Source organism: Chanodichthys erythropterus, chromosome 21 (genome assembly GCF_024489055.1).
Source record: "Chanodichthys erythropterus isolate Z2021 chromosome 21, ASM2448905v1, whole genome shotgun sequence".
Taxonomy (NCBI): domain Eukaryota; kingdom Metazoa; phylum Chordata; class Actinopteri; order Cypriniformes; family Xenocyprididae; genus Chanodichthys; species Chanodichthys erythropterus.
Window position 1 is genome coordinate 8497453 of NC_090241.1, and position 13630 is coordinate 8511082.

At 34.7% G+C, this 13630-nt stretch overlaps 1 protein-coding gene across 2 annotated transcripts in view; it reads left to right on the forward strand.

The window, feature by feature from the left end:
- LOC137011073 (protocadherin-9) overlaps positions 1–13630 on the forward strand; it is a 308168-nt gene that overhangs the window by 102594 nt on the left and 191944 nt on the right. The window lies entirely within an intron of this gene.

Here is a 13630-nt window from a genome sequence, read left to right on the forward strand (position 1 = left end):
CTTATAGTGGAGTGCTGAAAACCTCCTTAGCTGTTCTAAATTCACTGTAAACCACGGCATCACTGGGCTTATAGGGTTAGTTCACCCAGAAATTAAAATTCTGTCATTTCTTTTGTCTGTCATTACACCCCTAAGACCTTCATTCATCTTCGGAACACAAATTAAGACATTTTTGATGAAATCCGATGGCTCAGTGAGGCCCCTATTGCCAGCAATGTTACTGAACCACTCAAGATCCAGAAAGGTACTAAAGACATATTTAAAACAGTTCATGTGAGTACAGTGGTTCTACTTTAATATTATAAAGCGACGAAAATACTTTTTGTGCACCAAAAAAACCCCAAAAAACAAAATAACGACTTTTCAACAATATCTAGTGACTGCCGATTTCAAAATACTGCTTCGAAGCTTTACAAATCTTTTGTTTCGAATCAGTGGTTCGAATCGCGTAAACAAAGCCTCGTTTACTGAAATCACGTGACTTTGGCACTCTGAACCACTGATTCAAAACAAAAGATTTGTAAAAGTTCGAAGCAGTTAGTTCATAAAAATATTGGTAACACTTTACAATGAGGTTCTTTAGTTAAACATTAGTTAATGTGTGTTCTCTAACACAACATGCAACACAACTCCTCATTTAGGCCCTGGTCATTTCTAGGCTTGATTACTGCAAAGATCTTCTGGCTGGGCTACCATCATGCACAATCAAGCCTCTACAAATGATTCAGAATGCTGCAGCATGTCTCGTCTTTAACGAGCCCAAAAAAGCCCATGTCACGCCTCTCTTCATCTCTCTGCACTGGCTACCACTTGCTGCTCGCATCAAGTTCAAGGCGTTGACACTTGCTTACAGATCTACCACAGGCTCAGCACCCTCCTACTTTCGCTCACTTTTACATCCCTACCAGAAGCCTCCGCTCGCTAAAGTAACGAGGGCTAGAGAGGCACAAAATCACTCTCCAGAACATTCTCATTCACTGCTCCATGCTGGTGGAACGATCTTCATCCGGAATGCAGAATCCCTGGCAATATTGGAAAGACAGCTGAATACTCATCTCTTTCGTGAGCACTTAACCTCATCTTAAAAAAAATTTTAAAAAAATCCTTTCATTACCTATCCTTCCATATCCTTTAATCCCTCTCTATTGTAGCATATGATACTCTGAGCATTGTCTAAAACTTGTATTGTGAGCACTTCTTGCATCTATATGCCTCTTCATGATGACTCACTTGTTGTATTCCTCACTTGTAATTAGTCACTTTGGATAAAAGCATTTGCCAAATGAATAAATGTAAACTAACATGAACTAACCATGAGCAACACATTTGTTACTGTTACTGTAACATTAACAAAGATTAATAAATGCTGTATAAGTGCAGATCATTATTAGTTTTTGTTAACTGATGTTGTTAACTAATGAACCTTATTGTAAAGTGTTACCAAAATATTTATTTTTAATACTTATTTTATTCATAAAATAAACACACAGCAATTAAACTGATGTAATGAGGTCACAGGTCACACTTGGCAGGTTTGGATCGATTAAAACAAACTCTGGTGTGATTGCTCTGTTGCTGCAGTTCATTTGAATAAGTGTGAACACTGCCATCCAAACCTTGGTGCATTCCAAACAAGCAGACCGAGAGTAGTGAAAAAGTTGGTTTTGGTCCGCTTCCAAATGAACTATGCTGCGGTTCGACTGTACTATGAATGCAACATGGACCAAAGACATCTAAACAAACCCAAAACAGGATTTGATGTCACAAGATGTGACCCTAAAAAGGAAAGAATGCTCAAGCACACCTGGTTTTTCTCATCATATAGAATGTTGCCCATTACAGTTCAGTACAAGAGTTGGAACTGTGTCTTCTTACAGCAGATCTTAGTTTGTGTGTCCAACAGAGGAAAGCTCTTCACTAGTTCTCAGTTGATACAAATACCATCATATGTACACGGATACAATGAGTGCATGTAGCCCACAGCATTGTTTTGGATGTTCGGTAAGTTCTGTCTCAAAATATACATCATAAATGCCTTTTTTTTTGTGTTGTACCTTTAGGTTCGTTGTTAAAAATGACAGTGTGAATGCCAAGTGTGGACTAAATGTATACTTTTCTATTTTGGTCTAGAACAAAAGATTCAAGAGAACTGAACTACAAGTGTGAACACACACTTAACCAATAGCCAAATACTGTAGCTTAGAGTAATTGAATTTCTCAAATGAAGTAATTTAATTACTTTTTCTCAATGATGTGAATATTTGGCTACGTCACCTGAAATATTTTATATATTTGTGCCACTTTTCTCAATGGATTCTACATTCTATATTCTTTCAAAGTTCTTTTGATTCATCCAACTTGCAATGATACATTGAGATGCTCTAAATTGTGAACATGATCATAAGCTTCTATGAACTTCTCATGTGATGAAGGAATCGATGCTCTTGAAAGTATCGAGAAAGTCTCACAAACCTTACAGTTGATTTTTATTTAAAAAAATAAATAAATAAATAAAAAATAAATGAATGAATGAAGTGGATACTTCAACTGTGTTTTTTTTTTTCTTCTCTTAAAGGCTGAAAGATTTTCTCTTTCATGTCTTATTACAAGCCACACAGTGGGTGAGAAATCAATTGCTGAGGCTTAAACAGAAATGCCAATTTCATTTTCTGCTAGTGGAGAAATATGTTGTAGACCAAAAAAATAAAAACAATAAAAAAATAAAAAAATAAAACAGACAGAAATCAATCTGTTTTTCAGTTCTTCTGAAATGTTCTATCATATCTCACTGCAAACACAATTCAGTGCTGAATATATGAACAATCCATAGTGTTGTCATCTTGGAGCTGTAATGCTGTAGTATTGAGCGGTGTGGTAATTTAGGTAACTATTCTATCTCATTAAGAAGGCTGTAGGGAGTATGACAGAGATCTAGTTTAGATTTTGCTGGTGAACACTAGTGAACCTTCCAGTAAAGTTCTTTCTTTCTTTCTTTCTTTCTTTCTTTCTTTCTTTCTTTCTTTCTTTCTTTCTTTCTTTCTTTCTTTCTTTCTTTCTTTCTTTCTTTCTTTCTTTCTTTCTTTCTTTCTTTCTTTCTTTCTTTCTTTCTTTCTTTCTTTCTTTCTTTCTTTCTTTCTTTCTTTCTTTCTTTCTTTCTTTCTTTCTTTCTTTCTTTCTTTCTTTCTTTCTTTCTTTCTTTCTTTCTTTCTTTCTTTCTTTCTTTCTTTCTTTCTTTCTTTCTTTCTTTCTTTCTTTCTTTCTTTCTTGGACTTGTGTTATTTCTCTTCTAGAAAGCTCAGTTCTTTTCTAACTTTTTAAAGTCATTGTGGTGGCGGAAAGTGTGAGACACAATGTGTCAGAGTTTGCCTTCCAGTCAAAAGCCATTGTGGTGTGTATGTTTTGTTGTCGCCTCCCTCTGTGAACTCCAGGGTGCCATCTTGAGAGACGTAACATACATCCTTGGGTTTCTAAGTATTCAAGCTTCCTTTATGCAGATGTGCTTATCTCCATCTGCTCACACAGGTGTCAAAAAAGCACAACACAAACCTTTCACTGACACATTGTTTTCTATTAAAAAAAAAAAAAAGACACCAACTAAGAATAAGAACAATACAACAATGCAGTCAGCTCACCTCCAGTATAATAGGGACACACCTTTGGACTTTGTGGTCAGTTTCAAAGTCCTGATGAAATATTTAATTTTTTTGTTGAAATATTGCCAGAATGCCATGATATATCATAATGCTCTCACTGCATCAATACTAGGATTTATCATCATTCCTGAATGGGTAATCTATTTTCCAGCGGTAGAAAAAAAACAAAAAAAAAAACAGATGGAAAATAATTAGCGTAGCTGCTGTTCATAACAATAAGCAAAGATAATCATGTGCATTTGATCTGATATAACTGGAGTACAAGGTTACGAGATGCATTATGTGAATGCTTGGCTGAAGAAATGCGTCTTTAATCTAGATTTAAACTGGGCGAGTGAGTTTAAGCCCCGAACATTATCAGGAAGGCTGTTCCAGAGTTTAGGCTCTCCCTCCTTTAGTGGATGTAGATATCCTAGGTACAGCCAAAAGCCCAGAGCTTTTTGATCTTAAAGAGCATGATGAATTATAGGGCGATAGAAGATTAAATACAGCGCAGGGACAACGAGAAAACAAGCACCGGGAAAGCAGCAACTGTGCACCTTACTTTTAGCTGAGGTAGCGTAGACATTACAAACAATGGACTCAACGACAATCACAGCGTCGCGTTCCATCTCGCAAAAAGAGGAGTGAAGTGGTTCCAGGTGGAGATCTCGAAGACCGGGAGCAGAGGGGGAGAGGTCCTCGTCTGGGGCCTGGCTCATGCTTTCTGCTACTGTACCTGTGTCAACATTTTTGCAAAATGCAAAATATGTTGCATCGTGCACATTTCACGACAGTTTCAAAGTGAGTGGCGCTAAAAGCATGTTTAGTTTTTTCCGGAGCAGATGAACATGAATATGGCAAAGTTTTATTACGTTGGAGTTTGTACGTACAGTATCACTGCAGTTCTGAATTGAAATATCCAGTGAGTGGCACTAACATTCTCCAGCATGTTAATAACGCACACCTACAATAAACCCTAAACCTACGATAGTGTTAACAAATGTGACACAAAAATTAAATTGTAACCATGGCAGTTTAGCTTGTTTTTGAACTCTTGTCTTTGAGCTCTTTTACCATGGCTCGTCTTTCACTGGATTCGTACCTACGCTCTTCGCATCACAAGTACAATTCTGTACCAGCTGAGCTAATTACCAAGCTTGCTACGTCTGTAAAACTGAATCTATGGAGCTGGGTAAGTGATGCAAACTCCAAAATATATTTTACAAATCATGCACTATGGTAAAAAGTGTTTTGAGGTCATAAAATAATTGTGCAAAGAGCCGTGTGAAAACAAGTCTTTATTAATACAAAATCTGCCCCTGTAATCATAATTATGTGTGAAAATGATTAAAAGTGCTTGCTGTTTTACTGCCTCTAGTGTTCATTTCTGTTAGAAACTGCAGTGATATGTATGTATTGGTAAGTATTTTGCGTTTTGCAAAAATGTTGACAGACGTTTTTCCAATGAGCCTGTGTTGCAATTTGTTCTTAAACATTTCTCATCAATTTCTCGCAAGACTAAATGTTCTGATCTTCTGCCCTCGTTGATTTTATTGCTCTGTTCTTACAACTGTCTTATAGTCTTTTTTATGTATAGATCTGATGTAATATTAATGTTTAAATTAAACCATATGTAAGTTACATAAAAAGCAACCACTGAGCAATAACATTTTCTTATGTGCTTAAACTGAGCTCTAGCTAATGGACATTTTATGTATCAGAAGTGGCTCTTTTTTTTAGACCTCAGGAAAGCATTCAGTTGACTATCAACTTTCCCAGCTTCTCTAAAAGTTCTTAATTCAGTCTTGTGGGAATTCAATAAGAAATGTTGGATTTTATATTGAGATTGTTGAGATTTGATTGCAGGGTTTTGTCTTGGCAAATCTGAACAAAGTTTGAGACATTGTGGCAACTTGAGAAGAGTCTCCATTTACTCTCATTGCAGTTGAAGAGAAATGGATGAGATTTTAAGACACTTTTCTTGTTGTTATGGGTTGTGGATGAAGTTAAATAAAGAGTTCATTCCACTTCCTTTCCTTTAGTATTCTTGGGGGTTGGTGGAGGAGTGGGTCAGGCATGCGGAAAACCGCTGTCACTCAGCATCTCTGCTCCTTACGTCTAGCTGTCAGGCTACTTACGGCCTTCTCAAAGTTTACACTGTCCTCCTCAGCATGTTCTTAAACACTTCGTCAATTTCGCATCTCCACACGTCAAGAAATATGAAATAAGAGGGACAGAGAGTGCGAGAGGTAGCCGCACGTCAAAGTTGCTTAGGAGATTTGGCATGGACACCGTTTGGGTGCGGGCGCAGGCCAGCACATGATGCCATAGGAGATTGACAGATGGATGCCTTATGCCTGCAAAGTAAAACATCTGAAGAGTAAATGCTAGCACCATCAGTTTAAAACATTTGTTTAGTGTAATTTATCTATAAAAAAAACAAACAAAAACAAAAAAAAATCGATAAAGAAAACAGTAACACTTTGTTTTGGTGGTCCACTTTAGACATTCTACTAACAATAAGCAACTTTGCAACTACAAATCAGCTAACTCTCATTAGTATTTGTAGACTGTCTGCTTAATATCTGCTAACACTTTATTTTGATGACATTCTATTGACTACAAGTTACAGATACATGTCAACTTATTCTACTCACCCGAACCTAAGACCTAACCCTAACCTAACAGACTACTACTACAATGAGAGTTAGTTGATAGTTGCAAAGTTACTTATAGTCAGTAGAATGTATAAAGTGGACAATCGAAATAAAGTGTAACCAAAATTTCCGAGTTGGGCAGGCCATAAACTTTGAACTTGGTGGAGGTGAGAAATACTGCTGTGACGGGTATGTATAGTGTTTTTCCAACAACAGCTAGATTGTCTTGTGATCAATGTAGTGCATATTGCATATATGAATAATCATTCAAAGTGTATTGTATGTTTTATACTAGGGTTGGGCGATGTCCCCTAAATCGGAATATCAGATATTTCATGTTATAGTTAACAAATTAGTGAATATTTTGAATAAAAAAGGAAAACTGAAATAAAAGCAGATCATCAGTCATACAGCGCTGCGGTGTGTGACATGACAAGCAATGATGCGTCACCATGGAAACAATAAAGTGATATGTTCTAAATAACGGTCGCCTTGAAAAACTCACGCTGGGGGGTCAGCCAGAACATTTTAAACTTACATGCGAAAGGGTTATTTTATTTCCCAACTAATGACTCATCCGGGCTTTCCAATAGGTTGCACGTGAGGGGAATAAAAGGGGCGGAGCGGGGCAGGGGCATGGCATCACGATGGTGTCTCTCCATCGTGATGTCGGTCAGCCATCACGATGGACGATGATATCGTCCATCGGCACAACCCTATTTTATACACAGCGGAAATAGCCAGCATTTGACTAGAATGACAGAATTGTCAGCAAGCGGACAATCTAGATAGCATTGTTAATGTTTATGTGGTTGTCAATGCATGGGACACTAAATATAAGTTTGGCTTTAATACGATTTTCCCATTAAACAGGCAAGAATAAATCTGGTGTCATCCATGATTCCTGTTCATTCCGACAACAAAGCACTTGAATGCAAAGAGGTAGTTGTTAAGGTAGTTGTTAAGTTTAGGCAGTGTGTAGGATTAAGTGGTGTAGAATATGGTCATGCAGAATAAGGCATTACTATGTGTTTTATAAGTACTAATAAACAGCCAATATCCTAGTAATATGCATGCTAATAAGCAACTAGTTAGTAGTGAGAATTGGACTCTAAACTAAAGTGTTACCAAAATGTGTAATCGATTCACAGCCCTGGTGAATATATTAAAGGAAAAAAAAAAATAAAAATAGGACAAACTGAAGGAGAAACCAGGAAACCTGCCAGTTAGACAGCTGTGGTACAAGTATGTATGTCAGATTGGATAAATTAATTTGGAGAAGTATTTATATCCACCCTTAAGTGACTTTACAAAAGCCTCAGTCATTTTCTTTGATCTAAATGTTCTTTGGCTTGAGAATACCTTCAAATGACAATGGAACCCTATAGATGTGTGAATGACACTGATGGAGGTTGTCTTTGTTACTGTAGGTGTTGCCTACCTCTAAAAAGCAGAATGAGAAACTTAATAAAAGTCCTGAAATCTTTTCTCTTTATTTATATATTTACTTGGTTGCAACACCGGAGCGTTACATCATGGGCGTGAAGATCCATTAGGAGTGTTGGCGTGGGTGTGGAGTGCCGAGGTTTCAGACTGGAGTGAGACTGATTACCAACGCCTCTGAACAGTACTTCACTGTACTCAGCAGGGGCTCGTTTCACTTTCGGCCGACACATCTATAACTTTGATGTAAACAGGAAGTTCTTTATTGTGTCTGAGTGGGTGGGTCGTGAAGTCAGAACACAGGGAGAGCCGTCAGGTCAGATGATCCACTTAATGAAACCCGTAATCATTTACAGAAATTTCAAAAGAGAGATCTACTCATTTGCAAGACTTCAATATATAATATCATGGGAAATTCCAGGAAACTGGTCATGAACATGTCTGTGCCATATTTCAAGAAATGAAAAATTAGATTTAGCTTATAAGCAAATATTTATTTAACTTTGTGAATTATTTAATGACATAATACTTGTTAAGAATATTAAATTGTCACTTAATGTAACTTGAAAAGCAATATATATAGCAGCAGCAGCAGTACAATATTATAATAATAAGAATATAATGAAAATCAACATATGAGAACTGCAAACCATTTTAAAAGTAAAACATCCGGATGCATTACAGTAATTTGGGAGGGAGTTGGGTGTGTTAAACTTTCCAGTATTGTAAGGTAATGCAAAAACAAACAAGCAAAGAAAAACAAAACCAAAACATCTAAGTTATGACTGTAACCCTGGTTCCCTGAGAAGGGGATAAGACGCTGCATGATCGACTTACTTCAGCCAATCAGAAGCAGATGATGTTTGATCCAGGTAGCGTTATAGCTTCTGCATTACGCCATCACGCATCACAGGGTGACATTTGAGATTGATTTAAAACGCATACTTCAGACTAAATCTTTCACCAACTTTGACACTATGGGACAGCGTTGAGTTCCCTCAAAAGAGAATCTTAATCCCATAGTCATTTTCTTAAAAAATAATTATCTTCATTTAAAATATAATCACTTTTTTTCTTATATTTTTGGAGTAAAATATATTTCAGTCATGTCTTCATGAGATATGATCTTTCTGCTGGTCGCTGGCATCTGAGGGCTGCATTTGGAGGTGTTGCCAGATCCCTCTGTAACCCGTAGATCCATCATGAATAATAAAAAAATGCTTTTAGAAGCATTCGTAGGTGCATATTGCTTAGCTCAAACTCAGACTCTCCTAATTAGAAGCATGAATGGGTGCCAGAGAACATGTTTATGTGCTGCGTGTGTTGGCACTTCAAAGATGCGGCCTCTTAAAGTATTTATGAAACAAACCCAACAAACAAAGTGGCGCTTGCGATGCTCTTGGCTTTCACACCGAGAGTTTCTCTGGCATGGAGCTGCCACTATATTGCCTTGACGACCAGATTGTGATGCACTGAAGGGGCCCGTCCGCCGTGTCTTAAAAAGGCGGCTGAGGGGAGGTCCGATGAATTCCGTTTGAAGACGGTTTGATATTTTGAGATACTTTGAGTGGATTAAACTGAAAATGTCAAGCCAGTGAGGTGGTACTGGGAGGAACTGCTTTCAAGCTCTGGCTATAGTTATCCTGAGGTCAAAGGTCATGCCGTATCTAGAAAACACACCCCAGGGGTGATCGGAGAGAGCACACACACACACACACACACACACACACTGAGTGGAAAAGCTGCTGGTCTGTTTTCTGTTGGATAGCATTTCAAACCATTTGTCAAATGCTTGCTGTTACTTTTGGTCTGTGCATTAGCTCTCAGTGGAGATTACATAACAGTTTTTTTTTTTTTTTTTTAAGATATAGCAACTTGTTAAACTTTGCAAAACTTAATGCTTTTGGATATGGTTTAATAAGTTAGATCAATGTACATTTTTAAAACCGTCTCATAATCCAAAATTTATTCAGAGTCTGATGTGATAGAAGAACCAATAGAAGTTTCACATAACATTTTGTCGACAAGTTCTTTAGAAAACCAACAAAATCCAGTAATCAATACACTGATTATAATACACTGATTACAATACACACATTCTAAAATATATAAATCAGGGTTATTACTAATTTACTACTAAATATATATATATATATTTCTGTAAAATAAAATGTAATAAAATTTAATAATAATTATAATTTAATTTAATAATAATTTAATAAAATAAAAGTTTGATTTGAAGCACTGAAATTATTAACTGGAAATAAATAAAAACTAAAACCAACCAAACCTAAATAGCAATATTACCAAAAAATGAATAAAATGACCATAGAACATAACGAAATGACTAAAAATTAAAGTAATATTAACATAAAAACATATATATATATATATATATATATATATATATATATATATATATATATATATATATATATATATATATATATAATATAATATAATATAATATAATATATATATATATATATATATATATATATATATATATATATATATATATATATATATATATATATATATATATATATATATATATATATATATATATATATATATATATATATATATATATATATATATTTAAATAATTTTTTTATATCTAAATACATATTTTATTTATTTATAGTGGCTTTCTCTATGTTTCTGCAAGTGTTTTCAGAAGAACAGATCCAGTAGCTACTAGAACTTGCTAAATGTGACCATTACAGTACGCTGTTGTTCTGGTCCTGATGCTGCTTCCTCCTATTCATATTTAATTTATTCTATTATAGATGCATGGCTATTATAAATATTTTTTTTTACCTAAATCTATTGTTTATCTGCTGTCTCACTCAGTGGGACTGAAGTTTTCTAAAAGCTTTTGTGTGTTTGTAAGCGGAGGCACTGTAAATTATTCATATATTTTACATGGCATCTGTCAAAGAGAAAAGAAGCACAATCTTGTTTTCTTTTTCATGTTTTTATTTTTTTAACCAAATTTTTTTTTTTTTTTTTTTTTTTAAGTAAATACAGGTAGTGATGCTAACATGCTAACATAGTAGATCTATAATCTACCCAACACTGCAGGTTCGTAATGCTGAACGATGCTTCAAAGTCTATGATAATTTGAACATCTTTGGGCTTATTGAATTAACAGCAAAATGATATTGTGTTTTGATAGCCTCACAAGCACTGTTGCACAGGTTGTAATCCTCCCACATCATCAACAGGACAATTAATATGTCCTCTGAGGGAGTAAACAGTCTGGAGAAAAATGCTGATGCCCACAGAGTCGGCTGTTCATTCTCAGAGCATCACACAGGACTGGAAGTTCGGTACAAAGTGCCGAAGACAGGCAGAGTTTGTGTGGTCACCTTGGAAACTGGTTGCCACAGTGTTATGGGGTGTATCTGCTCATTTGTGGTCACTATGCCTTTTAGCCGCTATCAAATGGACCCAAAAAACCTTGGCTCAAAAATAAGAAGTCAAGATAATGGCAGTTATATGTATAATAGACTGCATTTGTAGATATTTACATGTTTTAAAGGAATAAATTTATTTTCTGACAATCTTGAATGTCTGCTGAATAAAGCAGCTTAAACAGGTTAAACATCCTTCTGGCAAACCAGTAAACCTCCTAGTTTACTTAAATGAAATTATTACTACCTAAATTTCACGTGAAAATAGAAAATAGTGCACAAGTGATATGGACTGCTTTTGTAAACAGAAAAAAAGCTGCCTAAAGATTATTTTGTTCTCCACAGAAAAATAACATTATTCGGGTTTGGAATAACATGAGGGTGAGTATTTAATGGCATCGTTTTCTCTCTCTCTTTTTTTTTTTTTTTTTGTTGAGCTCGTTTTCTTAATCAGTTCTCTACACTTCCTTGGTGGCTAGCTCAGCTAAAACACATTCAGCTATAAACTTCTGCAACATCCATTTGTACTGATGATAAACAGAAACTGTGTGTGCACGTTTGTTGTAGCATGTGTGGTTTTCTGCATACATGTGATAAGGCTTGTAGAAATTGCAATTTTCTATGTTTTAATGCATGCTCTCTGTGTCAGTGTATCTCCCTGGCCTCTCTGGCTCCAGTTCGCTTGGCAGCCTGTTTTTATTGATTATTCTGTGCTCGGTATATGATCGATGCACAGGAACCGCTGAAATATTTTTGCAATTGGCTGCAATTAAGTGAGTACATTAATCACATACGTGAGCAGATACAAGCTGGTAATGACTGAGATATGAACTCTGGCTTGTCAACAACAGTAAAAGACTTTGCATTAGCGAATGACCCAGAACTGTAGTAAGATCGTTTCCCTGCCCTTACTGCATCTCAGCTCTCTTAAGGAAAACCTAACCCTTGCAATAATTTATAGCAAGCACTTGACTTTATACTAAACTCAGATTTAAATTGACCTTTTAAATAAAAGTCAGCAGTATTGTCGTGCATGATCAACCACTTTGTGCATGTTATCCTAAAGGAAAAAAAAAAAAAAAAAAAAAAATCAAAATTTAATAGCATTTTTAAACCTCTAAAATCTGTTTTGCTGACTTAACCAAGGTCATCAAGGGGAGAAAAAAAAAATAATAAATAAATAAATATATATATATATATATATATATATATATATATATATATATATATATATATATATATATATATATATATATATATATATATATATATATATATATATATATATATCCTAAATTATTTCCTGATGAATTTTGGAAAAATAAATCTTGGAAAGTAAAACATCACATTACTGAATACCTGGTAGTAATAAACAACAATAATAATTAGTATTGTTGTTATTAATGTTATTGTTACTAATATGTCATAATAATAATAATGATAACAATAATAAGTATTAATAATAATAAAATAAATAATTACATAAATAATTGAATAATAAATATTAAGTTATTATAGTTTAAAAAAGTATTATTAACAATAATAATAATAATAATAAATAATAATAATAATAAAATAATTACATAATTAAAGAATTCATTAAATACTAAATATTATTAGTTTTAATAAGTATTATTATTATTAACAACAACAACAACAACAACAACAACAACAACAACAACAACAACAACAACAACAATAATAATAATGATAATGATAATGATAATGATAATGATAATGATAATGATAATGATAATAATTATTATTATTATTATTATTATTATTATTATTATTATTATTATTATTATTATTATTATTATTATTATTATTTTATTTGGGTAATGGTTATTGTTTACCTTTACATTTAATCATATATATAAACCATATAAAACATGGACTTGACTTGAGACCCTTGAAGTCTGAAGGCACATCAGGACTCCAGATAGAAGGGGTGTTGGGTCAGGGCTGCTTCATGACCATTCACTGTTGTCCTTGGGGTTGTAATGAGTTTACAATGAGTGTGTGTGGTCCTGTGTGGTCTCAATGACTGTAAAAACGAGGCTTTCAGATCAGAGCAGATGAAAAATCCTCTCTCCCGTTCCTTGTTCTCAGTTTTATGGAGCGTGTGAAATCAGAGGAAGGGAACTGAACTCTTGAATCCCTAAGCACTACTGCAAATTAATACCCATTGAATGCTGGTAAATTTCTGAGACAGCAGCTAAATCTGTCTGAATCTTCTACTGCAGGGGTAAAAGCCAAGACTGAGAAATCACAAACCAGTAAGTGTAATCATGTAATCATCTTATAACAGAAGAAGCAATTATTCTGCCAACTAATATAGTTAATTAGTCTATAAGTAGGTAATATTGCACATTTGGACATGGCATGGCACAGGCACCACTAAATATATTATTTAATTGGTCACAGCTGTATGTCAGTTATGTACTGGTTTGAAATATGACTCACCCAATCAGAT